Source organism: Artemia franciscana, chromosome 9, assembly GCF_032884065.1.
Source record: "Artemia franciscana chromosome 9, ASM3288406v1, whole genome shotgun sequence".
Classification (NCBI taxonomy): Eukaryota; Metazoa; Arthropoda; class Branchiopoda; order Anostraca; family Artemiidae; genus Artemia; species Artemia franciscana.
Genome location: NC_088871.1, coordinates 34,791,334 through 34,811,987, shown reverse-complemented (window position 1 = coordinate 34,811,987; position 20,654 = coordinate 34,791,334). Strand labels below are relative to the sequence as shown.

The window sequence follows — 20,654 nt, the reverse complement described above, 5'->3', positions numbered from 1 at the left end:
CCCACGCTCATTTTTTTCCCAAAGTCAACGGATCAAAATTTTGAGATAGCCATTTTGTTCCGCGTAGTTGAAAACCACAATAACTATGTCTTTGGGGATGACTTTCCCCCCAAAGTCCCTGGAGGAGGGGCTGCAAGTTACTAACTTTGACCAATGTTTACATACAGTAATGGTTATTGGGAAGTGTACCGACGTTTTCAGGGGGATTTTTTATTTGGATGTGGGAGGGGAGGATACTATATGGGAGGATCTTTCCTTGGAGGAATATTTCATGGGGGAAGAGAAATTCAATGAAAAGGGCGCAGGATTTTCTAGCATTACTATTAAAAAAAAAAAAATGAAAATATAAACATGAAAAAGTTTTTTCAATTGAAAGTAAGGAGAAGCATTAAAACTTAAAACGAACAGAGATTATTACGCATATGAGGGGTTATAAAAATACTTTAGCATAAAGAGCGACGTATTTAGAAGGAGATAAATACTTCGCTCTTTATGCTAAATTATTTTTAGTAATTTCAACCATTTATTCTACGGCCTTTCTGATTCAGGGGTCATTCTTAAAGAATTGGGACAAAACTTAAGATTTAGTGCGAGGGGACAAACTCCCTCATATATATAATCAAAAATATAAGAATATAAAAGTTTGTTACGTAAGTTAATTCTTAAGTTACGTATATTTTTTACTAATAAAAACGTTCGTTAAAAATTAAAAGTTCTAGTTGTCTTTATAAGTAACCGAAAAAATTGGAGGGCAACTAGGCCCCCTTCCCCATCCCTTATTTCTCAAAATCGTCTGATCAAAACTAAGAGAAAGCCATTTAGCCAAAAAAAGAATTAATAGCAAATTTCATTTTAATAATTTATGTACGGAGAGCCAAAATCAGACATGCATTAATTCAAAAACTTTCAGAAATTAAATAAAAAAAACAAGTTTTTTGAAATGAAAGTAAGGAGCGACATTAAAACTTAAAACGAACAGAAATTACTCCTTATATGAAAGGGGCTTTTCCTCCTCGACACCCCGCTCCTTGCGCTAAAGTTTGACTCTTTCTCGCAACTCTACTTTTTAAAACAATAAAAAATTTTAGCGTAAAGAGCGGGGTGTCGAGGAGGAAAAGCCCCTTTCATATAAGGAGTAATTTCTGTTCGTTTTAAGTTTTAATGTCGCTCCTTACTTTCATTTCAAAAAACTTGTTTTTTTTTATTTAATTTCTGGTAAAGAACATTTTTTTTTTCTCCCAATCAGTTTGGTTTCCAAATTGTCCAAAACAAGGCAATAAGAAATCCTGGACCTTTTTTAACACACCCTAGAAAGACAAAAGAATTATCTGAAACTAAAACGTCTTTTTTTATTTCTTGATATTCTTCATTTACAACAAATTTTCCCCTTAATATAGGCATATAGTTTTTAGAAATCCTACGTAGGGATAATTTTTTCAATAACATGAAACTATTGGTTGAAAATAAACATAGCCATTTATCAAGAGCAAGGAATAAGTTTCTTTTTCCTTTTATTAAAAATGAGATATCAAGACTAAGTTTAAGATATCAACTTCCTGAGATTGCTAATAAATATACACTATTTGATTTAATAAGCGAATCACGATCACTCTATACATATAAAAAGAAATTGAAAGAGATAGTTCTTTCTGCCTATAGTAGCGGGGACTGAACGTAAAGTGATTTATTTATAAATTAGTTTGTATGTCCCATCCGTGTCTCCACGAGTCGATTTTTTTTCCGCTTCTTCTCTCTCTCTCTCTCTCTCTTTCTCTATGTACTCCGTGTGAGTTATTGAGGTGTAATTCCTTCTTCTGTTTTCTCTGTCTATTGTTAAAGGAGACAAAATGAGTTGCCTCCCTGTCTCCTTTGTATAAGATTAATGTATATCGTTTCTTGTTTAATAAAGTCATGTCTAAGTCCCATGTCCCTTTTTACCCCAACGACATCTGATCAGAATTTGGAATAGTCATTTCCTTCAGCATAGTTAAAAGGTAATATAACTATACCTTCCGGGATGACATGGTCCCCATAGTCCCTAGGGAAAGGGCTGCAAGTTACGCAAATGTCCCATTGTTCACATATGATGCTTGTTATTGGAAAATAAGTGGAATTTTTTTTATTTGGATTTTCCACAGGGGAGGGGGTATTTTCCGTGAGAAATTTTAGATGGAGGGGGGATTAAAAACGGTCAAAATTAAATAAAAAACAAGTTTTTTCAACAGAAAGTAAAGAGTAGCAACATCGAACATGAATTGTTTCGTATGTGGGGGTGGCTGCCTCTTTATCAACCCTTGCTCTTTACGCTAGAGTTCGACTTTTTGTCAAAATTTTTCAGAAATACTGCTCAAGCACAAGAAATGCTGAATTTTAATGAGATATATTTTTAAAGAATTTTAAGACTTTAGAGCGTAAAGAGCGAGAGCTGAGGAAGGGGTAGCCTCCCTCATTTACGGTACAATTTATGTTGTTGTTTTTTCCAACAGTAAGTCGCTGCCATTCAGGATTACACAGATAGTGACTCAGTTCACTTGAACTGAACTGTTTATACATCTTTATACTGTTTACTGTTTATACTGTTTTGTAGATACATCTTGCGTAATATACGAAGCAGTAAGTTCTGTTCATTTCAACTATACTCTTTACATCCGTCAGAAAAACTTTATTCATTCGCACTTTTTCATTGGGCACTTTTTCATTGGGCACTTTTTTCAAACGTGTTTTTAGTATTCACTTACGAAGGGGTTTTCGAGGAAAAGTATACAAGACGAGTAATAGTAAACCCCTGATTAAGGGTTTTGACCATGGAGAACAGAATGGCACCCTAATTACTCGTCCAAGTCCTTCCACTCAGGATATGACCCCCAAAAGAGTCATATTTGAGTTACACAGCACTTTGTGATAATACTTTTTGATAATAATCATAAACAGACACAGTACCTTTTAAATGAGCCGTTAAAACATCTATCTACGATCTTGCTGAAGCCTACTAACCCTGGTAGAAAAAAAAATTGAAAGAAATATGCAGGGAGAACCTGCAAGAAAGCGGTTTTCATAGTTTTGTAAGATGCGTTCTTATAACCCCTAGTGAACGGCTTCAAGTGGCAATTCTTTCTCTTTACAGTAGACAGTAATTTTTTAACGTGTTTCAATTTTCGGTTATTACGGGCCGTGGTTCGCCCGGCCGTCGTAATAAAAGATAAGCCCCCGGAAGATAAAACTTTAGAGCTAGCTAGCGCCTTGGTTTGCACCTGCTTATTAAATTTCTAGTGAATGCTTAACTTAATGCGTAAAATATAGCAGAGGGGGGATCAGAAGTGGCAGTTGCTCCTGGAAATCCTTCTACTCTACCCTCTCGACCTAAAATTACTTACCCCACAAGTTTCAAGTGGAAATCTATCACTTTCGTGCAAAAGTCAGAAAAGGAAAGTAAGCCCCTAAAAATCATCATCTTTGTGACCCATTGACCCAAGGTACTTGCTCCATAAGGAACTTATTCTTTGCTTTTTTATTATTTTTTCTTTGAAAAAAGTTAAAAAAGTTCTTCTGGTGACACAATTTTTAAATTTTTGAGAGGTTGACAGCTACCGCATTTAGTCAAAGGCAAACAAAAAAATAAGGTGTTAATAGTTTCCTAGACAATACTACAGATACTAGACAATTAAATTTTCGATTTAATTTTCAATTAAATTTTCGACAGTTCCCTAGACACATTAGCAAAATAATTTCTCAGAATAATAAAAACAAAACTTAGAGATCCAAAAAGAGTATTTTTTCCATGGGTCTGAAAAGATACCATCTACTTTTACAAATTATTTCTGTACGCAAGTCTTTTAATATTCTTTTTTATCTGTCATGTTTAGGGTTGAGGTAGAGAAACAGTATCACCAAAGTCATCTAAACTTTGTCAGTTCTCTTCAATGGAATGAACAAATGGCAACATTTACGTCCAGAAAAAGAGAATTTTGTTTCAAAAATACAATGTAAGTTGACACCTTTATTAAGGAACTTATTATTTATTAGGTTTTTTATCATTTTTTCTTTGAAAAAATTCTTCTGGTGACGCGATTTTTGAATTTTGGGAAGTTGAAAATAAAGAACAAAAATAAAGGTATTAATAGTTTTCTAGACAATTCTACAGAGGAGGCGCCTGAGGCTCTAATTACTACCATACGAACATCATTAGCATAACCGGCTAATATCCATGTAACAGGGCCGACGACTAAACAATTCCCATACTACCATGGGAACTTCATTTGCATATAGCCATGAGGCCCTAGCAACCAGCGGCAGCAACCAGATCCAATATAAGACTTAATTTTCAATGTATTTGATACTAGTAAAAAAGTAGTATCCAGAGAGAGAAGCATTTGAATATATCTTTTTCATCAAGTTTTTATTTGACAAGACATAAAGCAACAAAATGAGTGGTTTGTTTTACACTATTAGAAGTTGATAGTGGAGCTAGCAGCAACAACGATACAAAGACAAGAGTAACAAACGTAGCGGTAGAAATTACAAGAGAATATCCACTAAGCCTTGAATAGAATGAAATGTATGCAAGATATATAATATCACTGAGCAAATTCAAATTGGAGGAGCAGTAATGTTTTGCAGCAAAACTTAGTATATTGCCTATACATAGGCTTCAAGCTCCTTATGCTATAGTGAAAATATTGAGTACAATAACTTGAACCAACATGTGAAAATGTGTGACAAATTATTACATTTATGAAATAAACTGTTCATAAACCGAAAATTTTTTTATAGATATTTTTTGGTATGTCACCGTTCACCTCTCTAAATGGATATTACCGAAGTAGAACTCGATCACTCCTCTCTCTCTAGAACTAAAAAAGAACACTCTCTTTATCGACCGTAAGTCAGTTTCATTTTGGCGGTGAGCGAGTCAACACTGAAAAAATAATCTATACACGTCCACTATGCACGTATACACTGGGCAGTTGATCATCCTGTAAAAATTGTACAGTTGTTGACGAGTATGATGAAAAATGTGGATTATACAATCCGGGTGAGTTGCATAGAGGGTATGCAGTATGAGTTAAAGATTGTAATTCCTCTCTTGAAGAAATTTGCGAATCTTACACTACAGGATTCCTATGCTACAATTGTCACTATGATAAATGTGATCAGTGGGAGATTACATATCCTGATATGATTGGAAAGAACCCTAAACCAGATTTTAGTTCATTTTTAAAAGACTGGTATCGTCGTGGTTTTAAATTGTATTGGGATGAAGAGCCAGTTCTATGCTTCAACTGTTGGAATAACGAGAGAATTTGATTTCTACGTCTTTGCTGTGAAGACAATGGCTACTATGAGTATAAGCCTAATGATTTTATTTGGCTGTTACAGAAAGTTATTGTAAAACACTGTATGTGATATTGCTTCAAATAAACAAACTGAAACACGTGAATTTTACAATATGAATGAAAAATGTATCATTGACTTCACAAAGAGATACAATAAGAGTGAAGTTAAATTGTACTGTAGAAAATGTGACCCTGACTTTGTACGTCAAGATCAATATGCGGTGAATTCAGATGATCAGCTACCATTAGTTGTTCTCGGCGGATATTTATGCGTAGAGGAGAAAAAAGAGGAGAAAAAAGCCATATTGACGTATATATACACTTTTTATTTATAAAAAAATTACAAATATTTTGGAAAAGTTCAATCATAGGGTACTGAAATTAATATTATACAGGTATGAAAGTGTATTTTCCACTAGGATGTCAATGATTGTATACGTAAATGTTGAAAATTTCATTATAAATATAGCCACAACATCGGAAACTGAAAAATAATAGTGGACGAAAACCATAGCCTTTAGTTGGTAAATCGTGCACTTTCTTCTGGTTTTGAATGATAGTTTTCTCACTGCTTTTAATAAAGTAGTTGATGTACGGAGTGTAGAGTGCATTTAGTAGCCCAAAGGGGTCAAAAAATTCTATATTCTTCCCTGTTTGAAAGATGCATAACCAATGGCCTGTCTTTACGTTCCATGGACCTCCATTAGAAAATCAAAGGCTATGCAATAGGATTTGTATTTGGACATGAATATTTCCATATTAAATAGGCTGATTATTTGATTTGTGTTCATGTTGCTAGTTCTAGTAGAAAACTGCCTTTGGGAGTGAGTTCCCAGTAAGTTTCAAATTACCTTAATGAGATTAATGCAATACTCTCAGCTAATGGCTCGGCAAAGGTATACTCTAAACGCAAACTCCCCGTTCGTAAAATATTCATATCTTGAGTGATGGACAAGTCCAATGCAATGATATCATGAGTTTTTACAAATATTTTACTGGTTATACCATTTTCAAATAGTTTTTAATCTCGATGTAGGGACTGCATTGTCAACTCATATAGTCTCTGATAGGATTTATCAAATAATAAATTGTACAGTGGGATTCCATTTACTTAACACAGAAGAGCGAAAAGTCCAAAAATACCAAATTTGTGTGGGGACTTTGTCCACAATCCTATAGCAATAGCACATTTTACAAATGCAAATTCCAGTTTTGAAGGAATTCCACCATAGATAAATAAAGAGTCGGTGAAGGTGTATGAACCCGTGTCAATATGACGCTGATTGGTGATTGTATTAGGAACAAGTAGTTCTATATTACTTCCACAAGCTCTCAGTTTTCCCACTGCCAAAGCAACAAAACTCAATAATCTGTTGCTTTCGTACATGAAGTTTTTCCGAGGCAAGAGACACTATTACAACGGGGCTGTAGCAAGTACCTTTCGCAAAATGAAATTGGGTGGTGGAAGCGTTAATTTTATGGTCCACCTTAATATTCGGTGGTAGCCATTGAGGTATATTAAAAATCTGATGATTTATTTTCCCCCACTAAATCTAAGTCACTAGTTATCACCTCTCTAAGTACAGTTGTTGTGTCAGTTTCTGTCTTGTATTCATATCCATTGGCTGAACCCCTCAATTACTGATATGACATTGTCATCAACATGAACTGTATGTGGCTCGTATATTTTGAGATTATTGCTAGTGCTCATCAACATTCCATTTATGTAACCACGGATTGGTCGAAATATATTATGTAATAAACAATTTTTATTGGATATTCCATCAGTAAGACTTGGCATTTCATTGTCAGATTTCTTGACTACCACATGTAAACCTACAAATGTGGAAGAAATATCCACAAATTAATCAGCATTGGAATAGATTTGAAAGTGGATGTTTTCAGAGAGCGGTTGTTGGGGGTAGAATTGTTCATAATAGCCATGTTTTACACTCACATCAGCATTTTCTGCATTGAATAGCTTTAAAGATGAAGTGATTGATGGATGGGATTCTATAAGCGGTAGATATGCGATTTCATTCTAAGAAAAGAAATCCTTTTTTGATCTAAAAATTTTCTTCCTTGGTTTTCTTGGTTTCTTTTTCTTTGTCAAGAGTGATGTCTTTTGTTTCTGACCTGAGTAGAGACTGATGAGGGATGCAGTGCTTGTCTACCCTTTCAAACCTTTTCCACTTCGTCGATATTTCAAACACTCACCAAGGATCATGCACCGGACCTGAGATTTTCCAAAACACTTTCTTTAAATTCCTTGCCAGAGCGCCAATCGTGTAGTGTAGAGGATGCAAAATCCACGGCAGCCATTACAATATATTATTTAGCCAAACGTAGTGCAGAGCAAAACAGCTTAGCAAACCAACTGCCAAGACCATAGCCCGACACAGACGAACAACCTTTGTCGTTCATCATTTTTATGCAATCCTAAAAGGGGTTTATGCCAGATTTTCCTCTCACTGACTCAGACTATCTGTCTTGGCTTGTTCTACAATTAGCCTTGGCTTGATGCCCACAACTAATTGATTTTAATTCAAAATCAACGGACTTGGTCGAGGCCTTGGGCCTTGACCGAGTCCATGACCCATTTGTCATGGACGAAGAGCAGCAACATAGCAATTAATATAAGGAAAATCAAATCCAATTTTTCTATAAGACATCATGCTATTGAATGGGTCGAAAATGACATGTAATCATGGCCAAAACTTTTGGTATTTCTAAAGGATAACCTAGTCGAGTTGTTAATATTAACTGGCAGAGTCCCAAATTGGAAGTGTTTACAGGGATATAATGAAGATATTTTATATTGTAATGATGAATGTGATCTTGACTGGTTTTACGTTCAAGAACGCGTAGAAGGGGAACCCTGCTATTGTGAACTCTTGATGTTTCAACGAACGAAAAATAAAGAAATATACAACGCTCCTAGGAAAAACTATTTAGATAGTCAGCTGCAGTTAGAGAGGGAACAACTACTGACTTACAATTAGTGGAGAAAAAAAATCATGAGGTACTTAATATACCCCAATGGCTAACACTGTATATTAAGGTGGACAAATATTTAACGCTTGCCCCAACCAATTTCATTTTGCGAAAGGTATTTGCTACGGCAGCCGATATGGGAGTCTCTCTCGCCTCGGCAATACTTCCTGTACAAAAGCAACAGGTTATTAGTTCTGTTGCCTTGGCAGTGAAAGCTACTGGAAATAATGTCAAACTACTTGTTCCTCATACAATCACCATTCAGTGTTATACTCCCACGGGTTCACACACCATAACCGACTCTTCATTTATCAATAGTGAAATTCCTTCAAAACCGGCATTGACATTTGTAAAAAGTTCTAGTGCAATAGGATCGTGGACAATTTCCCCACACAAATTGGAAATGTCTGGACTTTCCTCTCTTGTGCGTAACGTAAACGGACACCCGCTCTACAATTCATCCTTTGATAAATCCTATGGGACACTGTATAAGTTACCAATGCAGTCCCTATATCGAGATTCACAACTATTTGAAAATGTAGAATCGATAGAGTGTGTGTGAAAACTCATTATATCATTGTATTGGACTTTGTCCTGCACTCAATGTTTGAGTATTTTACGATCAGGAAGCGTACGTTTAGAGTATACCTTTGTCGGGCCATTACCTGAGAGTATTGCATCAATCTCATTAAATTAATTTGAAACTTACTGGGAAATCACTCCCGAGGGCAGTGTTCTACTAGACTTAGCACCATGAACACAAATCAAATAATCAGCCTATTTAATATGGATCCATACGTGTCCAAATACAAATCCTATTGTATACCCTTGAATATCCTTGAAAAAATTCAAAGTGTTAATAATACCCCTTATCATTGTTAATACCAGCCATAAAACGTAAAGACGGGTCAATGGCTATGCATCTTTCAAACAGCGTAGAATATAGAAATTTTTAATCACCTTGACCAACCATACGCATTCTACACTCCGCACATCAACAGCTTTATTGAAAGTGGAGAGAAAACTATAATTCGAAACCAGAAGAGAGCACAAGATTTAACGTCTAAAAGCTATGGTTTTCAACCACTATTACTTTTTGTTTTCCGATGATGTGGCTATACTTATAATGAATTTCTCGACATTTACGTAGACAACCCTTGCCTGAATGACTTCCTAGTGGAAAATACACTTTCGTATCTGTATAATATTGATTTCAGTGCCCTACTATTAAGATGTTCTAAAAATGTTTGCAAATTTGTTTATTGATAAAAAAATGTATATATACATAAAAATGACTTTTATCTCCTCTTTAGATTTCTTCTTCTACGTATAGGTAGCTGTCGAGTACAATTAATGTAGGCAGATCATCTGAATTCACTGTATATTGATGTTGACGTACAAAGTCAGGGCCAAATTTTCTACACTAAAATGTAACTTCACTCTTTTTGTATCTCTTTGTGAAGTCAAAAATACACTTTGTGAAATACATTTCAAAAGTGAAAATACACTTCACTTGTAATCACCTTGCGACTTACCATGGTAAAATTAGTTTGTTAACTGGCTTGTTGTGTCTAAAATGGTTCGACAAAAACTAACCCATCTCAAATGTAGTTTAGTATGAAAGTGTTTTCTAGCTTAGTTAAAAGTGAAGGGTACAATCCTTCTGTTCATGCAGGGCTTGAAAATTGTGTTTAGATTTTTGCTACTGTACAGAATATAAAATTTGGTTGTGTTCAACTATTCCTTTCAGGATACTTCTAGCATGCAGGTAAACTCTCTTAAAGTCACTTGTTTTGTCTTCATTCTTGCACATTCCTTCTTATCACAAGTTGATCCATTATGTAAAATAATATATAGTTTTTGTCTTTTAGAAAATATAATATAATACTTATATAATAGTTTTTATGTTAAATATGAAGGGTACAAATATAATAGTTTTTGTCTAACCATTTTAGACACAACAAGCCAGTTAACAAACTAATTTTACCATGGTAAGTCTCAAGGTGATTACAAGTGAAATGCTAGATGAAGGGGTAAGGTTTATATTAACAGACTATTCAAATAGCTAAGCAATAAACTTACCTCTTTAGTCAGAATTGCATCCTGAATCAAAATTTGACATGCATTTGCACTGGAAATGAACTTAACCCCGGCCCCTATAGCCTATACCAATTCAGGATATATATTTGCACATTAGGGGGATGGGGTAAAGTTCAAACTTACCTCTATAGTCAGAGTCAAATCCTGAATCCAAATTTAACATTCATTTATGAGAGAAATGAGCTTTAACCCCCCCCCCCTCCTCATGTGCAACTATATACCCTGAACTTTTGGATTTAATAAATAAATTAGGGGGTGGGGTATATAATCTGTTAATATAGTTTCTATGAAATTGATAAATTTCTTACATAACAAGGAAAGAAGTGAAGATAAAGGTTCTCCCCCTGCAAGATATGATAAGTAGGATTATTCTGCATATTATGAAGTAAGAATTGTTTTCTTGACATGGTTCCTTATAGGCTATAGAGGACTAACAGTACACTTATACCCTAATCTGGCCTAGCCTAGATTTTAGCCTAGCGTAAAGTTGGGGGTCAGGTATAGTAGAAGCACCTTTAAAATGTGACAACTACATTTTTTCTACACGTTGTGAAGTAACAGTTGTTTTCTTAACATGTTTCCTTCCCAATAATTCCAATTCTAGGCTAATACCATTATAAATAAGTAATAAGTATAACATGTAAATAACCAGCAACAATCTCATAAAGGTGTCATTCTATTCAAAGTAACTGCCACTCACATGTAGGATTGTGATCAGAGCACAGCTGAGGAGAATAATAAAAACTGAACTGATTTTCAAAACACACCTTGTATCTTCAAAATTAGCAAAAATTAAGAATTTGGTTTTTGATGGAAAACTTGCAAGCTGGTTTTGCTTTTCATTGATGTTTGCAGGAAGACCTATTATCTTCCATCTATTAAATGACATGAAAAATCTTTTTTTTTTTGTACGACTGAGAGACGTAGAAATATCAGGGTTGAAAGGTTAAGGCCCGAAACACAATTGGCATTTTTACAGAGCTTTTGTTTCACCGAACGTTTTTTTACTGCACGTTTCTTAGAGATGTATAGGACGTGCACATTGGGAGGTAAAATAAAAACGGTAAAACCGGTGGCGATGGCAGCAATGCAGCCGCCCAAACAGCAACACAAAGGGGACAACACAGCAAGCGTCAGTTTAATGTAAATCCTAGGAATTAGATTTTTTTTTTAGTTTTTTTAATGTATTTTCACAACTACCCATCCCCTCACCGTTTAAGTATTCTTTCAAAGGTCCTCGAAAATATGAAGAATAAAGAGTAATTGCAGACATGAATAAAAACATAGCATTAACAGTGATGTAGCCATGATACTATTTTAGGAGGAATCCAAGGGATTCAACGTGAAGGAGCGGAGGGAACATATTTACAATCTTCATTTCATGACTAATATTTTACAGTCTCTGTTTGAATATGCTACTTAATAGTGTATATGAACCAGAGCTGAGAGCTCATATGGCACTTGTGACGAGGTCAAGACGAGCCAAGAGCCATGAGCTCATATGGTAAGAGCTCTAGCAAAATTCTAAGAATCAATAGATTGCTTTAAAAGGAAAATCAGACGGTTAATGCCGGTAGGGATTTACAATAAGAGCTCTGAGTCACGAGGTCCTTCTAAACATTAAAATTCATTAAGATCCGATCACCCACTCAAAAGTTAAAAAATACCTCAATTTTTCAAATTTTTCCTCTCCCTTCAACCCCCAGATGGTCGAATCGGGGAAAACAACTTTATCAAGTCAATTTGTGCAGCTCCCTGACACGCCTACCAATTTTCTTCGTCCTAGCGCGTCCAGAAGCACTAAACTCGTCAAAGCACTGAACCCCACCACCTAACTCCCCCAAAGAGAGCAGATCCAGTCCGGTTACATCAATTACGTATCTACGACATTTACAAGCGTTTTCCAAGATTTTCGGTTTCATCCTCCAACTCCCCCCAATAACAACAGATCTGGTCGGGATTCTAAAGAAGAGCTCTGAGACATGAGTTCCTTTTAATTGTCAAATTTCATTAACCCTTTAAGTCCAGATATCCTTTTAAAAGGATAAGCACATTTGATTGATAGCAATGACTCGTGTATGGTTTCAATCAGCGTATACTATCTTTTACATGATTCAGCAGTTCAAGACACGTCAAACAAGATGTCGCACAAGGCGGTGTGACACTCAGTTCAGTTGCTAGGCCAAGATTGGTGAGAGGTCCAGAAAGGGGTGAAAGGTGGGTACTTGTTTAAATATTATTAAAATTATTAAATGACTTTCAAAAATTTTAAAAAAATGAAAGTGTAGTTAGATTGTGTTAAATTAGAATCTGATAAGAGGCTAGGATCCAACGGTAACAATGCTGGTCTATGAACTAGTTTCTGACAAGCTGTCCTTTTGAAAAGACATCCGTCCGTAAGGGTCAACAACTTGACGGCTATTGCATGAAAGAACATTGAAGGTAAATAATAAGTGTATTTCATATATTTGAATATGTTTTAACTAATTTATATCCGAAGTATATTTCAAGATGGGTTACAAGTTTGAGAAGGCATTGAAGAAGTCACGAAACTTGCGCGCTCGGTGAAATTTTGAACCAGAACAAGCCCTAGAAATGTTTATGGAACTACAAGATGGAGATGTTTCCGAGATGTCGGATCTTTCAGATTCCGGTGATGACGAGAGTGATAGCCAGTATTTGCTGCTGAACTCCGAACTAACCGACTTCTACGATTTAACGCAGCTGGAACCAATGTGAGACAGGCTCTCTCCCGATAACTTTCTTGAGTTCCATGATCTTGAAGAGCCTGGGACCTCTACTAGCTCTGACAGGGCAACTGAAGATCAGCAACCATCAGCAAAAAGGGAAACCGACGAAATAGGGGCGAATACAAGTGGTGTTACAAGGACTTCGAACCTTATGTTGAATATCAGCACGTTATATGTGCATATACTCCCCCACCCACAGAGTCCATGTCCCCAGCCGAATATTTTTCCATGTTTTTCTCTGATGAAATTACTGATAAGATATTGTTAGAGACGAATCGCTATGCAATGACGAAGGACAACAAATTTATCGATGTCATAAAACAAGAGATTTACTCTTACCTTCCAGTAGCTTTCTACATGGGAATAATAAGATTGCCTAGCTACAAGCTCTACTGGGAGGAGCTGAACTATACTCTCCTCTCTGGAAAGATATCCTGAGACTGTTTCACATTGATTTGAAGGTACTTACACTTCAATGACAACAGTAAGTTCAAGCCAAAAAACGATCCTGGACATGATTTGTTCAAGGTGAGGCCCACAGTTGACCTGCTGTCAGAAAATTTGATAAGAACTGAGTCTGAAGAAAGACAGAGTATTAATGAACAGATTATCCCATTCAAGGAATGGATATGTCACGTGGCTGTATCTCCCAAACAAGCCAAACAAGTGGGGGTTCAAAGTATATATTCAGCTCAAAGTAAAAACTCGGCCCAAGGCTGAGGAACTGTGGAAGCTGGACCCTTTGGTCTTGGTGGAGATGTTGTTATGAGCTCTTGAGATCTCTGGATCCCAAAGCGGGGCCAAGATATTTTTCGACAATTGGTTTTCGAGCATAGACCTTGTTGTTCATCTGAAGGAAATTGGATATGACTGCGTTGGGACTATTTGCCAGAACCGTCTTTCAGGATGCGAACTGATGGAAGAAAAGGAAATGAAACGATTTCGTATGGGGCACGTCGACTGGAGAGTTTAGAAATTGACAGAAGTTTGCTCGGTGTGCTGGTATGATAACAAAGTGGTCACAGTTGTGTCGAACTATGTTGCAGTTGAGACCAAGAATACCTGTAGACATTGGAACTCCTCCGAGAAGAAATATAGGGAAATCGAAAGGTCCGCAGTGATCAAAGAGTACAACAAGTACATGGGTGGTGTGGACTAGGCTGATATGCTTATTGAGCTCTATCGCTCAAACCTGAAGGCAAGAAAGTAGTATATGCACATATTCTACTACGTTCTTGACAGTGCAGTAGTCAATGCCTGGCTTATTTATCGTCGTCACTGGTGGCAGTCCAATGACAAACCAATGCCTCTACTGAAGTTCAAAGCCTTCATTGCATGCTCTCACGGATACTCTGGCACACCCCAAAGACACCCTGGTAGATTATTATCTCTGGAATTATCCATTATCTCTGGAAGCCAAAGGTACTCCTCCATGAAATATACCTACACAGCCTACCCCCCCCCCCTAGAGACGGGCATCATGACGGATACAAGCATTTTCCTGAATTCGGAAAAGATCAAAAACGCTGCCGAATTTGTCAGAGGAATACAAAAATCCTATGCAGCAAGTGCCTTGGAATTGTACTGTGCCTTGTTCCCAAGAGGAACTGTTTTCTCTCCTACCACAGGAGGTGAACTCTTTTATACTTTTGTAGTAGTTACTAGTTTTGTCTGATACAAAAATACATGGCATTATTTGAAAAGAATACTCCACTAAGAATGGATGTCCTTTTAAAAGGATATGATCTAACATGATCTCGAACCCTGAACCAGATATCGAAAATGTGACTCCATATTCGAGTTCAGTGATTTTTTTTCATCTAGAAATATCCTTCAAATATTTTTTTTCCTATTGATTTCATAATTCAGTACTTAAAGGGTTAAGATCCGGTCACCCATTCTTAAGGTAAAAATACCTCATTTTTTCCAATTTATCCAACTTAACAACCCCCAGCTCCCCCAAAGAGAACGGATCCGCACCAATTATGTCAATCTCGTATCTATAACTTGTGCTTATTCGTCCCATCAAGTTTCATCCCAATTTCTCCACTCTAAGTGTTTTCCAATATTTCTGTTTCCCCACTCCAACCCTCTATGTCCTTGGATCCGATTCGAATTGAAAATGGAGCATCTGAGACATAAGATCCTTCTATATATCAAGTTTCATTAAGATCCGATCACCCATTCGTAAGATACTCGATTTTCACGTTTTCCAAGAATTCTGGTTTCCCCCTCCAACTCCCTTCAATGTCGCCGGATCAGATCGGGATTTAAAATGAGAGTTCTAAAGCACAAGATCCTTCTAGATATCAAATAATTCATAAGAAGGGTAGCAAAACTTCAGCAGCAAACTATAGACCTATCAGCCTTACCAGTGTGGCATGCATGTTCATGGAGAGAATTGTGAACAAACACATCATTAACCATCTTGAGGCTAACTCACTCATCAGCAGTAGCCAGCATGGTTTTCGTTCTAAGAGATCAGTGGATACAAACCTTCTTGAGTCTTACAGTCTTGTAACTGACCTCTTAGAAAAAGGAGTACCAGTGGATTTAATCCTACTGGATCTAGTCAAAGCTTACGACAAGGTTTGTCACCACTACCTCATTCACAGGCTATGCACCCTGTCTCTTAGTCCAGATGTGATCAGTTGGATCGAGGATTTTCTGAGGGACAGAATGCAGCAAGTGAAAGTGACCAATGGACCAAACAGTCACACACTCTCTGATGAAGTCAAAGTCACCAGGAGGGTCCCACAGGGCAGTGTCCTGGGCCCTACCCTGTTCAATATATACGTAAATGAGCTAGCCCTTATCACCAGTAACAAAACCACTCTCTATGCAGATGATTCAAAACTCACAGGTCCTGCAAATACCCCTTCTGCCCACCAATCCCTCAAACTGATCTCAACCACATGTGCTCCTGGGTCAAAAGATGGTTGCTGGATTTCAATGCTAAAAAATGCAAGGTCATACACTTTGGACACAGCAACTCCCAGCAACAATACCTAATGACCCAAATCCCTAGAAGTGACCACATACTGGAGCATGTTCAGGAGGAGAGAGACCTTGGAGTTATTGTAGACTCCCAGTTGAAATTCAGCTCCCACTCACAGATGATCTCAGCCAATGCTAGCAGAGCCCTAGGTATCATTAAACACAGCATTACTAGCAGAAGTAGACATGTAATCACCAAGCTCTACAAAGGACTGGTAAGACCATGTTTGGAGGTGGGGACCATCCTGGCCACCCCTCAATTCAAAAAGGATAAGGTAGTGCTTGAGCAAATCCAACAAAGGGCCACTAAGCTGATTGCCGGTATGGCAGACAAGCCCTACAGTGAATGGCTGAAGGAACTCAACCTCCCCTCTTTAGTCTACAGGCAGAAACTTGGGGATATGATCCAGGCACATAAACTCCTATCTACCAACCAAGAAAATGAGCTCCTGGGTGATTGATCCCTCCCACATCACACAGGGACACCCAAAACAAATCTGCAAACTTCATGCAAGGACTGGACCAAGATGCAGCTTCTTCTCAAACCAGATTGTGAACCTCTGGAACAACCTCAAGGAGAACACTGTTTCTGCTGAATCAACAGATGTATTCAAATGCCGTCTGGATTCTGAGTGGAGTGACAAACCATGGAGATTTGACTGGGATGCACCAGAATCTTCCACCAAAATCTAATCAGCCACGTATGCAACTGTCATCAAAAGGAGTGATTCAACAGGATCAAAAGTCCTTATTTCACTCCAAGCTGTGATTTAAGGTAATATCAATGATGCTCCTGAAATACTCTAAAATCTTCTCACACATTATGCAGATGATTCTAAGCTCATTGGGGTGGCATCATCTTGGGTGGAGGCTGCCTCAATCCAAGCTGATCTTGACAAGCTGGATGACTGGGCTAGACAATGGCTACTTGAATTTAACTCAAGTAAATGTAAAGTTTTACATTTTGGCAAAAAAAATCAAAAACATATTTACACTATGCAAAACCAAATAACTGGTGAAAGAGAACCTCTAGTTGCAGTTACAGAGGAAAGAGACTTGGGTGTCATAGTTGACTGCCAGTTAAAGTTTCAAAGTCATACTGAAAAGATTGTAGCTAACGTAACTGTGCTTTAGGGACAATTAAACAAACATTCACAACTAGATCTCCACAAACAATCACCAAGCTATACAAGAGTCTTGTCAGACCAAGGCTAGAAACTGGCATGTCAATTGCATCTCCCTTCTACAAAGTGGACAAGGACATGATAGAGAAAATACAGAGGAGAGCAAAAAAGATAGTAGACAGATGCCAACATCTTCCTTACCCAATGAGACTGCAAACTCTGAATTTATGCAGTATGACTTACCAAAGAAAAAGGGGTGATATGATTAACACTTACAAATTGAGTCAACACAATCCAATTCATGGTCTCTTCTTCATCAATTCATCACAGCAAACAAGGGGTCATTCTAAGAAGCTCATAAAGGTCAATGCTCATAGGAGGGAATGCCATCACTTCCTAACCAACCAGGTAGTAGACCAGTGGAACTCCCTGAGCAATTGTACTGTATCCAGTAAGACCATCAAAGAATTCAAAGTCTCACTTGACAAGGAGTGGAACAATAAGGAATGGAGGCTGGAATGGGACACCTTGGAGTCCCAGACCAGAGCATAAACCCTAGTCAATAAAACCAACTTAATATTCAAAACAATTCCAAATCAATCCACATGGTGATTTTTGAAGAAATGCTGAGCAATGCTACAGGACAGAAAATCCTTCAATTGCTCCAAGTTGCAATTCAAGGTAATAAAGAATACTATCAGCAGCAACTCTCCAGGACTCATGACAACCCTATATAAAGTTCTTATTTGACCTAAACTTGAAGTTGGCATGACACTTGCATCCCCTTTTTACAAAAAAAGACAATTTCATCCTAGAAGCAGTCCAAAGGCAAGCAACAAAATTGATTAGCAAATTCCAAACAGTCTTCTATTGGGAACATCTTCAGTACCTTAAACTACCAAGCCAAACATATAGGCACAAACACAGAGATGTTGTAACTGCCTTCAAACTTATTTCAACAAACATTGTCCCTGATTTATTCTTGTTTGCTGCCACCTCATCTACCAGATGTCACTCAAAGAAACTGTCTAAGATGTCATGCAGACTCCACCAGAGAAATCAGCTCTCTTCAAACAGAGCCACTAGCCTTTGAAATAGACTGTCATAATATATTTTTCTGCAACTTGTCTTGACAATTTCAAATCAAGAGTGGATGCTGAATGGAGTGTGTTGAGTGGAAATATGATTGGCCAGCCCATGAGTCTTCAACTTGCCTTTAGGCTAATTCTTCATGGAGTCTACAAGGAGGGAATCCTTAGATTGCTCTAAGCAACAATTTAAAGTAAGTTGTGGACATAGCCAAGTTTTATCTTCTAGTAACTTTTTTCTAAATCTGACCTAGATTCACAAATATGTTATGCCACTGTGTATAATGCCATCTAGCCTACCTGTGATTAATCTGATTTTGGAATCATCATCCTCATAATATCCAGCCTAATCACTACACGCTGGGCAGGGCAGTCAATGGCTGAAATTATCACCAATAGACTTTTATTTGTGGATTGATATTAACAAGGCCCAGTAATTGCTGGGACACCAAATGAAGGTTGTTGCCACAAACACCTGTTATAGTGCTTAGTACAGAATAGGAATCTTGGCATAACCCCAATTTTGCAATTAGCCTACCTACTCTTTTCAATTCAAGTTTTATATAATTTTGCTAACTACAAGATGAGCATGGCATTTGTTGCACCTTTCAATGTCCTTTCCAAATATAAAATTGCTACCATTACAAAAACTTGGCATACCACCCCTAATGGGATAGGACATAAAAGCCTTAGATTATATGCATAAGTTGGCAGATTTTGTTGCTTTTTAAATTTACTTTGTTTGGTAGCCTCAATGAACCAACTGTCAGTGAAAAATAAGTACAAAAGGTAATGTAATTTAGTAAAAATCAGCAAACTTCGATTCATATATTAGGGCCAACTTCTTCATATCTCCATTGATATCTTAGGTCAACTTCTGTGTATTATCAAAGGATATATATGGCCTCATTTTAATGATCCACAATCCTGGTAAAAAGGTAGCATATCAGATATGTTGTTTGGTTAAGGTTACAAGGCTACTTATAGGCAAGGGTGTAGCTACAGTATTTTTTGTTGGGGGGGGCTAGAGGGGACGCTATTGAAGTAGCCTTGGTCCTATTCAAGCAGTAGGCTAGTGTTATAAAAGAACAAAAAGCATAGAGTAGCATGTTCATAATGTTCACCTTATATGTATATAATAGCAACAGAAAAATTATATGTTTACCAAACTACCCCCTCCCCACAAAAAAAATTAAATTGCAAATTGACAGTGATGTGTTGTAGCCATTGCCCTTAAACAGAACAGGTCTACTGAAAGCTAATCATGAAAAGACGTGTGGATAACTGTAACGATTAGGCCATAAATCAACAAAATGATTGGAATTAAATACCTTCAAGAGAAAAAAGAGTTCCCTTTACTGATTTTTATAGCCTTTCTCTATTTATAAAGTAGACCTCTTGTGATGTTTATTGTTTTCATTTAAATGTTAAATTCTATCGAAATAGAAAGAAAATCTCAAAACCACTTTTTCTAGAGGCCGCTGAAAGCATCTTGAACTTGAAACCAAAGAGTATGGGCAGCTCAGCAGGTTCACCAAGTGTAAAGTGTGGTGGTACAGTACCGTCAGTTTTCTCCAAATGATCCTTTCGAGGACTAGGGATGGAGTTACATTTGGGTAGATATTGCGACAGAGCAGGGTTTGGCTTATTAATAAGTCCGTCAAGTGCATAGTATCCCTGGAGTATATTACTGGCCATTTTCCAAGGGATTGAAATCAGTAATGATTGTTGCGGTTTTTTCTTTAAGTAATAGACTAGGTGGTCCCACCACTTTAAATTATATCGGAGCAGAGGGATTCGTCTATTTAAAAGTAATTACAATCTCAGCATTATAGATCTTATTATACAATTTGAAGCTTTCTCCTTGACGCAGGTCTCCGATTTAACCCCATCGCCCCTTCTTAGCTGTTTTCATGATTTTGGCCATGTTGCAAAAGATAATTCTGACAGAATAACAAGTAATCTTAAAATAATTTGAGTTTTATTGTGGCAATTAATTGTGGCTTGAAGAGCAATAGTCAAGATGTGATACAATCAAAGCGAAACTAATCGAAATCGAAGTTAAAGACCGAAAAGTCAACTTAATCAGTTATCAATGAGCATTCATGCACTGTGGTTCTCCGTTGTGCAAAGTGAATTTGCTATAACCATGCCCCTAGGACACAGTGTTTTCTCACTTGATTAAATAGGATTTCAGATTTGTGTTTGATAAAAGCGGGCCCTAGTAATAACTGGTTGTATTACAAAACGGGGCCCTTGCGAGTAATT

The 20,654-nt window shown here is 37.1% G+C and overlaps 1 protein-coding gene across 1 annotated transcript in view; it reads right to left on the bottom strand.

Annotated features, from left to right (window-relative positions):
* Positions 1–19,827, bottom strand: part of LOC136031327 (endophilin-A-like) — a gene marked incomplete in the record, with an annotated part of 91,456 nt that extends 71,629 nt beyond the window's left edge. Inside the window, 1 exon segment of the mRNA XM_065710809.1 lies at positions 19,718–19,827.
* Positions 19,828–20,654: the final 827 nt, after the last annotated feature.